General features: G+C 39.7%; 1 protein-coding gene across 4 annotated transcripts in view; it reads left to right on the plus strand.

The window, feature by feature from the left end:
• Positions 1-12,847, plus strand: part of LOC134646652 (protein PHTF2-like) — a 60,654-nt gene that overhangs the window by 6,381 nt on the left and 41,426 nt on the right. For 3 of the 4 annotated variants that reach the window (XM_063500513.1, XM_063500516.1, XM_063500515.1), the window contains exon 2: positions 39-86. The exons of the other annotated variant lie outside the window; for it this stretch is intronic. The gene's annotated coding sequence lies outside the window, so the exon portion shown is untranslated. The remainder of the gene's footprint in view (positions 1-38; positions 87-12,847) is intronic. 4 annotated transcript variants of the gene reach the window in all.

Below are 12,847 nucleotides of genomic sequence, written 5' to 3' on the forward strand. Positions count from 1 at the left end.
ATTGCAAGTAGTCTGAAACGACACTTTCTGTTTTACAGTCATCCGGCTTCAACAGTCTCCAGTCAAGCTACACGGCCCAAACAGAGGTGAGTCCTGTGTCTGTCAGTGTCTGAGTGCCCTCTGTATGAATTGGAGGAGATTCTTGAAACCTCACACAGACGGTTATGAGGGTGTCTTCAGTCAAGCTTACACACAGAGCTGCTCTGCTCAGACGGCAACAGCAGTTCATGAGTTCTGTTCACTGTGTCTGAAAGAGAGAGACAGATGGAAAAATGAGACTGTGAAAAAAGCAATACTTCCCTTTTGAGAAGGTCAGACAAGTAGCAAACACTTGGTGTTTGTGTGTGTGCGCGCAGACTAGAGTGTCAAGTGAACAAAGTCTGCGGTTGGTATTCGAGGTGTGTGTGTTTTCCTGTCCAACAAGTTGCCACTGACTAGGGGTGACCAGGGCTCTAGAGTGCGACCAATTTGGTCGCAAATGCGACCAAATTTTTCAGTGGTGCGACTAAAAAAAAAAAAAAAAAAAAATATTAGGTCGCACCGGTGCGACCAACTGTTCGGGTTAGTGATGTGTCGGTCGCGAACGAAACGGCTCTTAGAGCCGGGTCTTTGACGTGAACGACGCGAGCCGGCTCCTTATCGCGAGCCGTTTCTCCTTTCTCTCACCCTCTCTCTCACACTTTTTTTCTGCTTCACTCCGCACGCGAGTCTTGTGCTTTGTGCTGGGAAGAGGGGGGAGGGGCGGTAGTTACACTGGCAGTAGCAGAGGAACAGAGCAGGAGGGAGAGAGAGAGAAAGAGAGCCAGGGACAACAGCGTTACATTAGAAAGGTATAGTAATCATCCACAACTATTTTCAGTTGCGAATGATAAAGGATTCAGAAAGTTTATTCATGCAGGCCCATTTAATTGTGTTGTGGTTTGCAGTGTTTTGTGTTGTTTCACTTTAAATTTGTTTAAAAGGAAAAAGCTGAAAATGTAAATAGTTAAAAGTTGAAATGTGAATAGTTGGCTTTTGTATTATATGATTTTTTTATTACATAGCATGTAAAAACTCAGAAGCACGTACAAACCCAGAAGCACGTACAAACTCCGAAGCACGTAAAAACTCAAACACATACAAAAGACAACAGAAGTGCTCCGGGATGCTAGGCGCAGTGTTGCGCTTTTGTTACGTAGTGGCTACACAAGCCAGGAAGTACCAACGACCGGATTTGGTGTGTGGTAGTAACAGGTAAATGAACACTTTTTTTTAATTATTTGAATATATATGAGTGCTTGTGTATAAATACACAAACAATACACATATGCTTTCAATTGTTTAATTTAAGTGATCTAGGTAGCTCTGTTTTGGAATTTCAGTTAACGCTAGAAATGTTTTGGAATTTGTACGTGCTTTTTGGAGTTTGTACGTGCTTTGTCTCTAGGGGCCACCGCATATATTTATATATAAACACATATAAATAAAACCACTTTTTTTTTTTTTTTACATTAGTAATTCCTTTTGTGCATAATTTTATATTATTGTTAATAATAAATTAATTAAAGCAACAAAACAACCTGAAGAGCCGGTTCGGAGCCGAAAGAGCCGGTTCTCTAAAAAGAGCCGGAAATCCCATCACTAGTTCAGGTAACAAAAAAAAAAAATCTCTGCAACTCTCCGTGTGGTCAACAACAGATACGCATTATGCCCCTATCGTGGACTAAACCAATCAGAGATAGTCAGGGGCGGGACCTCTCTGATTGGCCGTGGTCCAGTTGAAAGTGCAGTTGGAAGAGGGAGGTGAGTAGCTTGAATAAAGCGATATCGATTCATTAAATCCTGAATTGACTTTTAAATATAACTGTGTTTTGTCAGAAACGCCAGATTCTCAGATTAAAGCTCACAAAACTATTTCAACAACCACCAAACAGTAAATGAGAGCAGGCACACGGACTCCACACAAAGACGTAAACACAGAGCGGACCCGACGCATCAGAATCAGCTTTGTCTTTCTCGGCTTTCTCACCCGACGGCCCGCAGACGGACACGCTGTCGGAGCTCAGCGATTCTGATGCGTCGGGTCCGCGCTGTGATTACGTCTTTTTGCGCTCGATTCCGAGCTGCAGGTTTTGTCTCTCTCCAACCAAAATTCACCGAGCCAGCAGCAAAAGAAGCAGCAAACTACGCTTCACATTTGATCAATGTCGTCATGAATTCCCTCTTACTTTTGCTGTTTTGCTTCCACCACGATAAAAATCACACTTCATGCACAGCTCTCTCTCTCACTCTCTCTCACTCTCTCTCTTTTTCAAGAACAGTGTCCCGTCTCAAATCTCTGTTTTCTGCATTATTCATTCGCTTATTACCCACCAGTCTACCGTTGTTTACAGCGCTGTCAGCCGCTGTCTTTTTCTTTTCTTTTTTTCACTTAAATGACCTCGGACAAGAGAGCCTATTTTTTTTCTGTTGTTCAATACTGAAGAAATTTAAACTTTTTAAAATTGTGCAAAATTGCAGAATATTTTTAAGGTTATCTGCTATAAAAAGTCAGGCCAGAAAAATCTCCTTCATGTTTTTCTGTGTTTTATTCTCAGTTACTTTCACACAAAGGCATCTGCTGTGATGTTCACAATTCTGATTCTCACATGTATCAGTACTGATAAATGATCAGAATTATAATATTTCTGACTGTCTGAGGCTAAATTGAATCGACTCAGGACTTTGAGAACCAGAATCGAATGGATTATAGAAATCAGTGATGATACCCAGCCCTAGTGAGCAGCCTAGGCCCGACAGAAGAGGATGTAGCTGTGGGTAGTGAGAAAAGATGAAAAGAACTATTGATAACTTTTTTGTTAAGTTAAGGCCTGATCCGTCTGAAATTCATAGCCAGTGCTCTGACACAGTGCCATCAATCTTTGAATGCTGAAAAAGCACAGTGTATCCAGGAAACACATTATATGCTGCAATAAATGCACTGCCCAAGTGTCCCCTCTCCCCACTGCCTTTCAGCAGCATGCAGCAGCAAACAGGTCGTCAGAGGAGGCCGAGATGATGATTAAGTTTAACATTTTCTACAATATTGACAAAGCACTTTAAGCACAAGATTGTTAGTTAATAATTTAGAAATGAATATTGTCTGTATGGACTGCAATTTCCCCCCCCCCCCAAAAAAACATGTAAAACTGCGGTGTTAAGCGATGCGGTTAAAAAATTTGAGTGCGCCTAACTTTAAAAAGTTAGGCGCAAAAAATGTGTATTTTTTGGGCAATTTGAGTTGGCTCTGCCAATCGGTAATCTACGTGGTATGCACACTCAAAACTGGATCGCAACAAATTGGCGCTTTTGAGAGTATGTTTGCTGATAAGTAATGCCATGTTTTTCAGCTAATAACACAAGGATTTCATCATTTGTGAAGCCATGCTGAAAATAATCAGCAATTTGTACATTCATGACTGGCTGTAATATTGGTAGCTTAGCTGTAGCATTTGTAGCTGAGGGCTTCAGTTTCCGGGTAACAAGGAAATGACGTCATTCACGTAGATTACTGATTGGCAGTGCTAACTCAAAATTTTGAGTCATTAACTAAAAATTTCGAGCTACTTTTCTCGAAATGTCTAGTTAATAACTTGAAATTTTGAATTATTTTCTCAAATTGTTTTTCTTCTTTTTTTTTTTTTTTTTGTGTGGCGGAAACGGGCTTCCATATCCATCAGCAACTTACAAAAAAATTTAATTAAATTAAAGCCATCATGTTAGTGTCAAAAATTGCAGTTCCTCTAATGGCCACTTGAGGCAGGTTCCAAAAGTGAGTAAGACCCCATATTAAACAAAAGTATTTTTCTCTGTGCAACACTCATCTGAAGGCTTAAATTTAGGGGTGTGCCTGCTTTGATTGGCAGCTACCGTGACAAAGGAGCTGTAACCTTAGTTACCTGCAAGGCCTCACCTTTATTAATTCGTTGCACTGAGCTGGACCTGTGAGCAATGTTTGTTTGTTTCGGTGCCATTTCAAATATTTTCTCTGTAATTATCTGACAAAGGATGTTGGTGTCTGTGACTTACAGTCCATCTGAGTCTTTTGGTATCAATCCGATACCAAAAGTAAATACAGGAACAGTAGTGCCAATACCAAAGACTTATAGGTTACAGTTAAAGGTTATTATAATCAGACATTCTTCATAAATCAGGTTTCAGGTAAAAATATATATATATTTTGTTTAAAATCGTATTGTTATTGTCATAGTGTTATTATTTTAATGTCTGAATATAGTCTGTAGTAATCAGTCTAAACTAACATTAACTAATGCTGAAGATCTGATGTACCTGGTTACTCATTGCCTCTCTGAAAGAAGTGTAACGGTGAGCTCTGTCTGTGCTGGGGTCTGGGTCTGTCTGATTAATTTCCTTCCCCCTCGCTTCATTTCTTTTTCTGTTTGTTCTGGGATAAAGGGTTTTTCTTTTTTGTGGTCTTTCATGTCTTTATTTAAGTTGGTGGTGTTGCCACGGTAGAGAATCTCCTTCCAACCCGTGTCAGTGTTAGCAGTGTTTTCATTTACAGCTGTAAAGTAGCTCTACACATGGTCGTCTTTCTCACCTGCTACATGTTAGTGGGGGAGGAGGGGGCGGAGCATAGTTTGCACAGACATGTCTGCTTTCTGATGAACTTGAGCAATGCATCTGTGAATCTGTGCTTCTCATGCAGTTTTTTTAAATTTCTAGTCTTTGATGTTTTTTAGCCCCTCTCACTTTTGTGGTAAACTCCCCTGCCACTCCCTTCCTTGTTTAAGCTTACTTTCAGCTAATCAGCATTCGACCTATGCAGAGCTTAAATGTTGAACTATGTGCTGCTGAGTTGTTGGAAGAGTGCACACAAGTACGTTTGCATTGGTTGCAAACCCCTCTGCGTAGGCAAATACACAAACACGATGCCATAAAACACACGTTAACCTGTTAGCAATAAGTACCACACATGCGGGACTGCATTTCAGCTTACAGTCTCCACTCACATGTACAAATATGGTCACCTCTGGGTCCAAAACATGGTGTCAGGTGACAGTGAAACCTCATCTGCCTCAACAGAGAGGCAGGAAATCACAGTGGCTACACTTGTCCTTTTTATGTACAGTCTATGGTAACTATGCCAGTTGCCACCAATCGTACAATAAAAACAAGATGCAGTAATAACTAATTATCTAGGGTAGCTACAACTGCTGTACAAAGTTAAGTCAACGGACATGATCTTTCTTTGAATAGTTTCTCCAGGTCTTTGCACTTGTATTTTAATGAAACCCGCTGGCTACAAAAAGACACGTAAAAGGCAAAGTGAACTAATAACATTACAGTTTTTTTGTGTATAGGCATTATGAATTTAGTAGTAGTAGTAGTATGTATGTATGTGTGTATGCATGCATTGTGTTTTATTCTGTTTTTGTTTGTTTCAGTGCAAATTTGATGAAACATCCAAATGTCGGACATGCCTGTTTGATGATTTGAGTTTGCTTTCAAGTTGTGCCTAAGGCAGAAAAGCTGCTTACCTGAGGCATTTTGTATGAATATATCGCTTTATTTTATTGAAGCGTAGTAATAATAATGCTCAGTGAAAATTGTACAAGGGAAATGTGCAGATGATTAGTCCTAAATTATGAACATATGAACGATCTACATGCGCACGTTACATTCTTCCTGTGGCTGTAGAAACAGGCCTATGAGATGGAAGATGGGTGTGTTTTATGATTATTGCTCGCTTTGGTCTCTCACTGAGGTATTTGTAGTTAATACCTCAATACTTACTGGGATGTAGAGCAGCACTGAAGGCTTTCCACTACTGAAAATTAACCTGAATATGCTTATGAGTTACTCTAGATGGATGTGTCATAAATATGGAATATTTTGTGGCAGATCTCAAATTTGGCAGACACAGTTTAAGCTAGATTTTAACTTCATGGCTTCTAGTATCTGAATGCATTCCTGATTGCTCTGATCAGTTTGATGGGCATCATTACACTCAATTATTTGCCCAAATAGTAAGACGTGAGGCTAGGCAGATGGATTAATTTCTGAATTGACTGGCTTGCAGTTTTGAGTTTTTCTCACATGAAAGAACTGAAGTTTAGCGTGTGGTTGTTTTGATATAATTAACTTATGTTTTGCATGTTGTTAAAGCCTAGCTGTAAAACTTAAAAACAGATGACACTGGCTGCGTCCTCCGACCACAAAGGCCCTTTTCTATGTTTAGAGCTGTAAATATAACTTCATTTAAAGCCTGTATTTAAGTGAAACTGCTACAGACAACCAAGAAGCTGTTTTTTGGAAAATCTTGCTTATTTGATTTGTCTCGTCTAACAAACTGTTCAGCTTAAACAAACATCACAGTTAAATGTCCAATTTGCTGTCTGTTTATAAGGGTTTACGGTAGATCAACTGTAAGGTTGTGTGGTGTGACTTGAGATAGTCAGGAACCCCCCCCCCCACCCCCCAAACACCTTTGACTCTCTATTGCCGTCAGTGCAGCCTCATGTTTCCTGCAGGCATGCACACATGTGCCCTCTCACCCAGCCCAGAGAGGTAACCTACTCCCATCATGAAACATGAAGCACCCAGATAGGAGGAGAGCAGCTAGTGTTACACATCACAAGATACGAGACTTGTGAAGGAGGTCTCCTCCTGTGCTCATGTTTTCATTAGAGATCCCAAAGACACATGATCCGACTGTCAGTTTATATTAGAAGTGAGTAGGATGGAAAAATGAAGAAGTTTGTTTTATAATGCAGTTTTCTGTCTTGAATGAAGACCTGTCTAGTTATGATATTGTAAAACAAGCTCTGGGGACTGCTTTGCTAAAGATCGGACCATGATGAGGCACCTTCTAACCCTACCTGACCCTTTCAGTCATGTGTAGGTTTGTTTTCAAGTAGCAAAATTGGGGAAAAAGAAGCAGAATTTCTTGTCTTTTCCATCTCTTTTTGAAGTTTGAACAGCATTGACGGCCACTAACCTGTTTGTTTAGTCTAATAGCCCATCGTTTTAAGCTCATAATTTTAGCTATGTAAGCTTTCCTTATATACAGATAAAACCTGTTTCGTGAACTCTTACTGCTACAAATGTAAAACCTAAAGTGACTCATTTCAGCCAACATCCAAAACCTCCGATGTTAATTTGGTTTGATGAGGAAGTGAAACAATGTATACACTTGTATATGACAAGGATTAGGCAAGCATACACTGCACTTACTGACCGTAGCTGGTTTTCTTTCTAGAGGAAATTTAGGGAACAAAACATTAAACAACATGTCAGTTTTGCCCAATATTGGACTCTTGAATCCGGCTTCCATTGCCTGTTGGTAAAGTTTTACTTTGCTATTTTTTCCCCCAGTGTTGAAAAGTGTCTTTCATTGGTTTAAACATTTTCAAATACTGTGAATAAGAAAAGTGTATGTGTGCGTCATTGCTGCCAGGCACCTGCTGCACTGTTGCATCCTGTTTCAAATAAAACTGTGAGCTCAAAGTTCAAACGAGTTAATAGTCCTCTATTTTCAGTCTTGTAGTGTCACTGCTTCTTTTGGCATAAGCTTATCGTATATGTCTTTAAAAATAAAAGGATATGCTCTAAAATTCAGGCAAGACTGGGCCTTGTTTGTTGTTTTGTTTTTTTGCCTCAGCCTAACCAGTGTTTTTAAATGTGAAAATAGTGTAGTAGGTCTAAAAATAACAGACTTAAATAGTGCTGATTTACTGTAATAGGCAGTGGTAGACAGTAACAGAGTTGCTGGACCACATTTACTTACATGAGACACAAACCACACTCTTGTAGCCGAAGGTTTCGTGTTTGATCCTTTCACAACCTGCGTTTTATGTGGACTCTCTCACTCTACATTTACTTACATCTGTCTTACTGATACATTAGACATTAAAGGGTTACCTACACAAACCAAAGCCCGCAACTTGCATTATAGCCAGTGAGCATCAGCTCCACTGAGCTGCCCAACAAATGAGGTGAATGGGTCACATTGAAAGAACCTAAATTCCTAGCTAAATTGTTTACTGAGAAATATGTGATGAATATTGTTTTGTTTTTAATTTGAAAACTATAAGTTACTTCCAGTAATGTGAAATTTTCTGTGTATGTTTGTCTCTGTGTCTTGCAGAGCAAATGAGAGTAACTGTGAGGTGCCAGATTAAAAAGTCAGAGGGTGGCAGGTTGTGTAACCAATTATGTAAAATGTTATGAGAACTATTATTTAAAAAGGGAAAAAAAAAATCTGCTTCATATACACAGTGTCCACTTGTAGTCACCACACCCTCACTCAGAATTTATGGAGCTCGGTGTTTTCTTGGAAAATACCAAAAAACTAATTTTTTGAGAGAGATGTTTTTATGCCTCTGGGCCAAAGACAGCTGTGGGTGGTGGGTTTATGTTTTTTGACCCTGATCATATAAACCTCAAGGAAGTTTCTCTAAGTATTTCACAGATATAACTTGGACTCAAGAATGAACTGATTAGATTATCTAGGTTTGCGTCATGATATTTCCATGTCATGATCACAAGTTGGTAATAAAAGTTCTGCACCATAAAACACATGTTCGGCCATAATTTAGCAACCCCATTAGCAGCTAGGTAGGAATTTAACACACATGGCTAACTGGATGAATGCATAACATTTTGTCTCAAAGGTCAACTTTCATTGTGACTTCATGGTCTTAGAAGTAGAAATTGTGACTTTGTTTCACATTTCGACAGGCACTTTACTGGAGACACTGCTCTCTGTTGCAAGTGGCGACTAGTTAACATTGGTTTTGAATGTTTTATGAGTATTTAAACAACCAATGGTCAGGGTTAAACATTTGCCATACAAATAGTGCTTGTGTATTTAAGATTACCATTATTTAAAACCAAATGATGTTTTAAATGTCTGTGAAAAATGCTTCCCTTTGCATTGTGATGATGCGTACAAATGATGTCATACTTTGCCCAGTGTGGCTAACATTAGAAGCGCTATCACCCGCAGCCTTCCTTCCTGTCAGGCCAGTGTCCTCAGCCTTGTGCACAACGTGGTTACACATTTGCTTTTGTGGCTATATACCAGTGTTCGCTGAACACATACACCTGCTCACTTCTACATCAAAGAGTACTGCATGGTTGTGCAGCAGTCTTGTCTTACTTTTTTTACCTTGCATGTTTACAAGTTTCCATCACAGAAAGAGAGCAGGGTGCTGCCGTGTAGTAGGGCTAGTAGCAGGTGGAGTCATAACATGGCAGAACCAGCAGATAACTGCAGCTATAAACAGTTAAATCAATTGCCTAGTATGTTCATGCTTACTAGTAGGTTGCATCCCGTTTTTAAGTCTGCATATCTTTTATCTGGCCAGCATGCATTAATCGTTGATTGTTTTAATTGAGTGTAAAAGCAAAGCTGTTGATTTACCAGTAGATCTGTATTCCCATCCTCACACAAGTTCTGGGTAGTGACAGAAAATGAGATCATGGATACAAATAGTGGAAATGACCTTCCTCCGAAGGGTGTCTGAGCTCTCCCTCAGCGATGGGGGTGAAGAGTTTGGTCATTTGGGAGAGATTCTAGGTAGAGCTGCTAGTCCTCTGCTTCAAAAAGAGGTGAACACACTGGAGTGGATGTGGCGGCAGAGAGGAAAGATTAGGCTTCGCTTAAATGGCTGCCTTCATGACCCAGCCTCAGATAAGCGGCAGATGTGTGGATGGAGACTTACTGACCACAAATCAACTTCATGATTTAACTATCTATTACTGTCTGTTGTTAATATTAAAAGTAGAAACTTTGCAGGGCAAACATAATCCAAATCACACACAAATATACAGACACACAGTCACTGGATTGATAATGAAAATACTTAATCTGTTTTAACATTATTGAGAAACATTTGAGGTCCTAACCTCGCTGTGAAATTACGGTAGCTGGTGTCACTTCCTCGTTGGTCAGTTATACTACCACAAACAAACAAAACAAACGCACACAGATGCACACTCTGGCACTGATGCTCCGCTTTAACATACATCAAACTGCATTCAACCATTTCCTGCTCACAAAGAGATGCACAAACACACACACACAGCCGTGTCCTCAGCACAAGAGACTCCTATAAACCGTGGCCTACATAATGCACTCTTTCTAACTTGACTGCACTCTCCCTCTTTCTTTTTCTAAATGGGTCAGTTCAGACAGACTGGTGCCCAGACAGATTTCGCAAGAGTCACTGCTGCATACACTGTGTGTATTTACTGTTAAAATTTCCAATCAGGAAACATTAAAACCCTAAAATATATAAGATGTTTACCGAACCCAACGAAGCCCTGTTTCTTTGTTTGTTTTTTGTTTTTGTGTTTTTGAGCATCTACAAATGCAGCCTCTTCTGACCATATATGTGTAATGATTGTGTGTGTTTCTGTTGTCTGGGCTCTGTTCCCTAAATACCCTTCAGGAAACCACAGTGTATTTTGGGAACGCTGCTAATGTGTAGTTTGGGAAAAAGCGTGTTAGGAAAGAACTGTTTCTTCTTGCTGTGTTTTCCAGCCAGAATAACAACCATGCAGCTCACACATAATCCTCTGTATGAAGCTGTGTTAGGCAATAATATGCGTCTCTGCTGGTGTTTTTTGTCTGATGCTGTTTGTGGATTGGTGCTGGCCTCAAGTGCCTGCTTTTCTTATCGCTGCCGAGCCGCTGCCTCAACATGGGGAGGATTTGTGGCGTTAAAGCCGTCACACCGCTGTTTGTGCCCAGCTCCAGTAATGACGGGGTGTCTGCCCATTAGGTTAGAGTCTGTTTTTGCCTCTCTGCTCATGCTTACCACTGTCATTTTATGTTGTGCATTTTGAAAGTTTCTCATTGCAGAAATTGTTAGTGTTTCTTGTTGACTCAGACCACAGCAACAAGGCATTTTTTTAATAACATACTTGAGTGACGCGGTCTCAGAAATTCGTTTATTATGTAACATCAAATTGCAGAAGTTTTAGGGTGCAAAAATAGTTTTTTACTTAGTTGTTTGCTTGTGCATTTAAAAGTAGTGCTGCAAAAATCAGTTGAATAACCTTCAGTGCTCTGTATCAACAGAAAAATGGGCACTCCCAAGTCCTTGTATCGACAGTTCAGGCTGCTGGTGGTGGTGTAATTATTGCTGACCATGTCCATCCCTTTATGGCTACAGTGTACGGTTTGCTCGCTATTTTCCATCTAGTGAGCCTCGGGAGTTTCATATCATGAATGTGTAGCCAAACAAGCACCTGTGTGATGCTGTCATGTTAATATGGACCAAATCTCCAAGGACTGTTTCCAACACCTTGTTGAATCTCTGCCACAAAGCATAAAGCCAGTTTTAAAAGCAGAAGTAGGTCAACCTGGTATGAGCAAAGTTGAATTGAGTGTATTTCTGGTAAAAATTAAACAGAATATACAGCTGACATGCTCGATTTCAGAAACCCAAACTTATTGACTGTGAAGGTTCTCAGTCATCCAGGTCATCGTAGTCTAAGGAGCTTAGAAAGAAAAGCATCTGGACTTCTTTAAGTTGCTTGAAGACATTTCACCTCTCACAATTGCTGCATGCAGAAGCTTCTCGGATGAGAGGTGAAATGTCTTCAAGTAACTTAAAGAAGTCCAGATGCTTTTCTTTCCAAGCTCCAAACTTATTGAGTTTTTTTACTGTATAGCCTGTTTGTTTTTCACTCCAAGTTGTGACGATAGTTTGAGTCACCTATCATGCAGAAACTGAAAAACATTTGCTGCTTCTGCAAGGATTTCCTGTTTTGTCTGTTTTTATCATGGTGTAACTAGAATATTTAAAGTGTGAAGACCTTTGATGTTCCAAAGAATCAACAGACATTCCAACAACATGCAGTATTATTATTGTAGATCTCATTTTACGTTGTGATTTTGATGCAGTTGTTGATAGAGTTATAATGCTGCTAATGGAAATCTCTGCTTCTGATTAATTTATTTATTATTAGCTAAACCTTTGAATGTCATTTCACTGATACAAAAATGATCTGCAGTTTTCCCAAACTGGACATGATGCTTTCTGTTTATTCCTCACATTAAAATGTGCACGTGTGAATTTCAAGCTTACTCTTCTGTTTAAATCCTTAGTTTCATTTGTCCTTTTACCACTTCTATCGCAATCTCTCTGCTTTTAATTTAAGTTTTAATCTAAAGGTCTTTACTGACACACTACATGTGTAACCACAGAGAATAAAACAGATAAATGAGCATAGGGCATGCTTTGTTGCTGCTTAAGTGAAAGGTAAAGCATGCATTCATTTATTCATTAAATGCAATCTATATCAAATACAGTTTGGTGCAGCAGTAAGAGGGAGGAGTCAAGATTGTAAGTATAGACATTGCAAAAACAAAAACCTTTCTTCCTGTGTCTAAAAATGTCTTCAGCCCTCCGCTGCCACAGGCACGCACGCACACACACGCACGTATGCGCATTTCTTTCCAACTGTATGAGCAGTGTGCATGCAGCAGTTGTGGTGCAGGAACTTGTTTGTTTAGTTTTGAGTATTAGTCAGCTGGTGGTTTTGCAGTATTTCTGTGTGAGCTTGAAACCTTTCACAGTTGGCTCAAGTATAACATTTTCTCACCTTCTTGCTTTTGAACTTTGGACGCTCACATTTTCACACACTCGAGTCTGGGTTCACCTAGCAATGGCTGCTTGGACGGCATAGACTTTGACGCACACAGTCAAGCCATTACTCTTCTCTTTAAAGTGGCATCTTTATCATGCATTCAGCATTTGTGTTGTGGTTTCGCAGATGACAGATAAGCTATGGCGCTATCAAACACTATGTACTATGGTCTCTAACATGCATGTCTCACAAAATTGAATCATTA

This window comes from Pelmatolapia mariae, linkage group LG17 (assembly GCF_036321145.2).
Source record: "Pelmatolapia mariae isolate MD_Pm_ZW linkage group LG17, Pm_UMD_F_2, whole genome shotgun sequence".
NCBI lineage: Eukaryota > Metazoa > Chordata > Actinopteri > Cichliformes > Cichlidae > Pelmatolapia > Pelmatolapia mariae.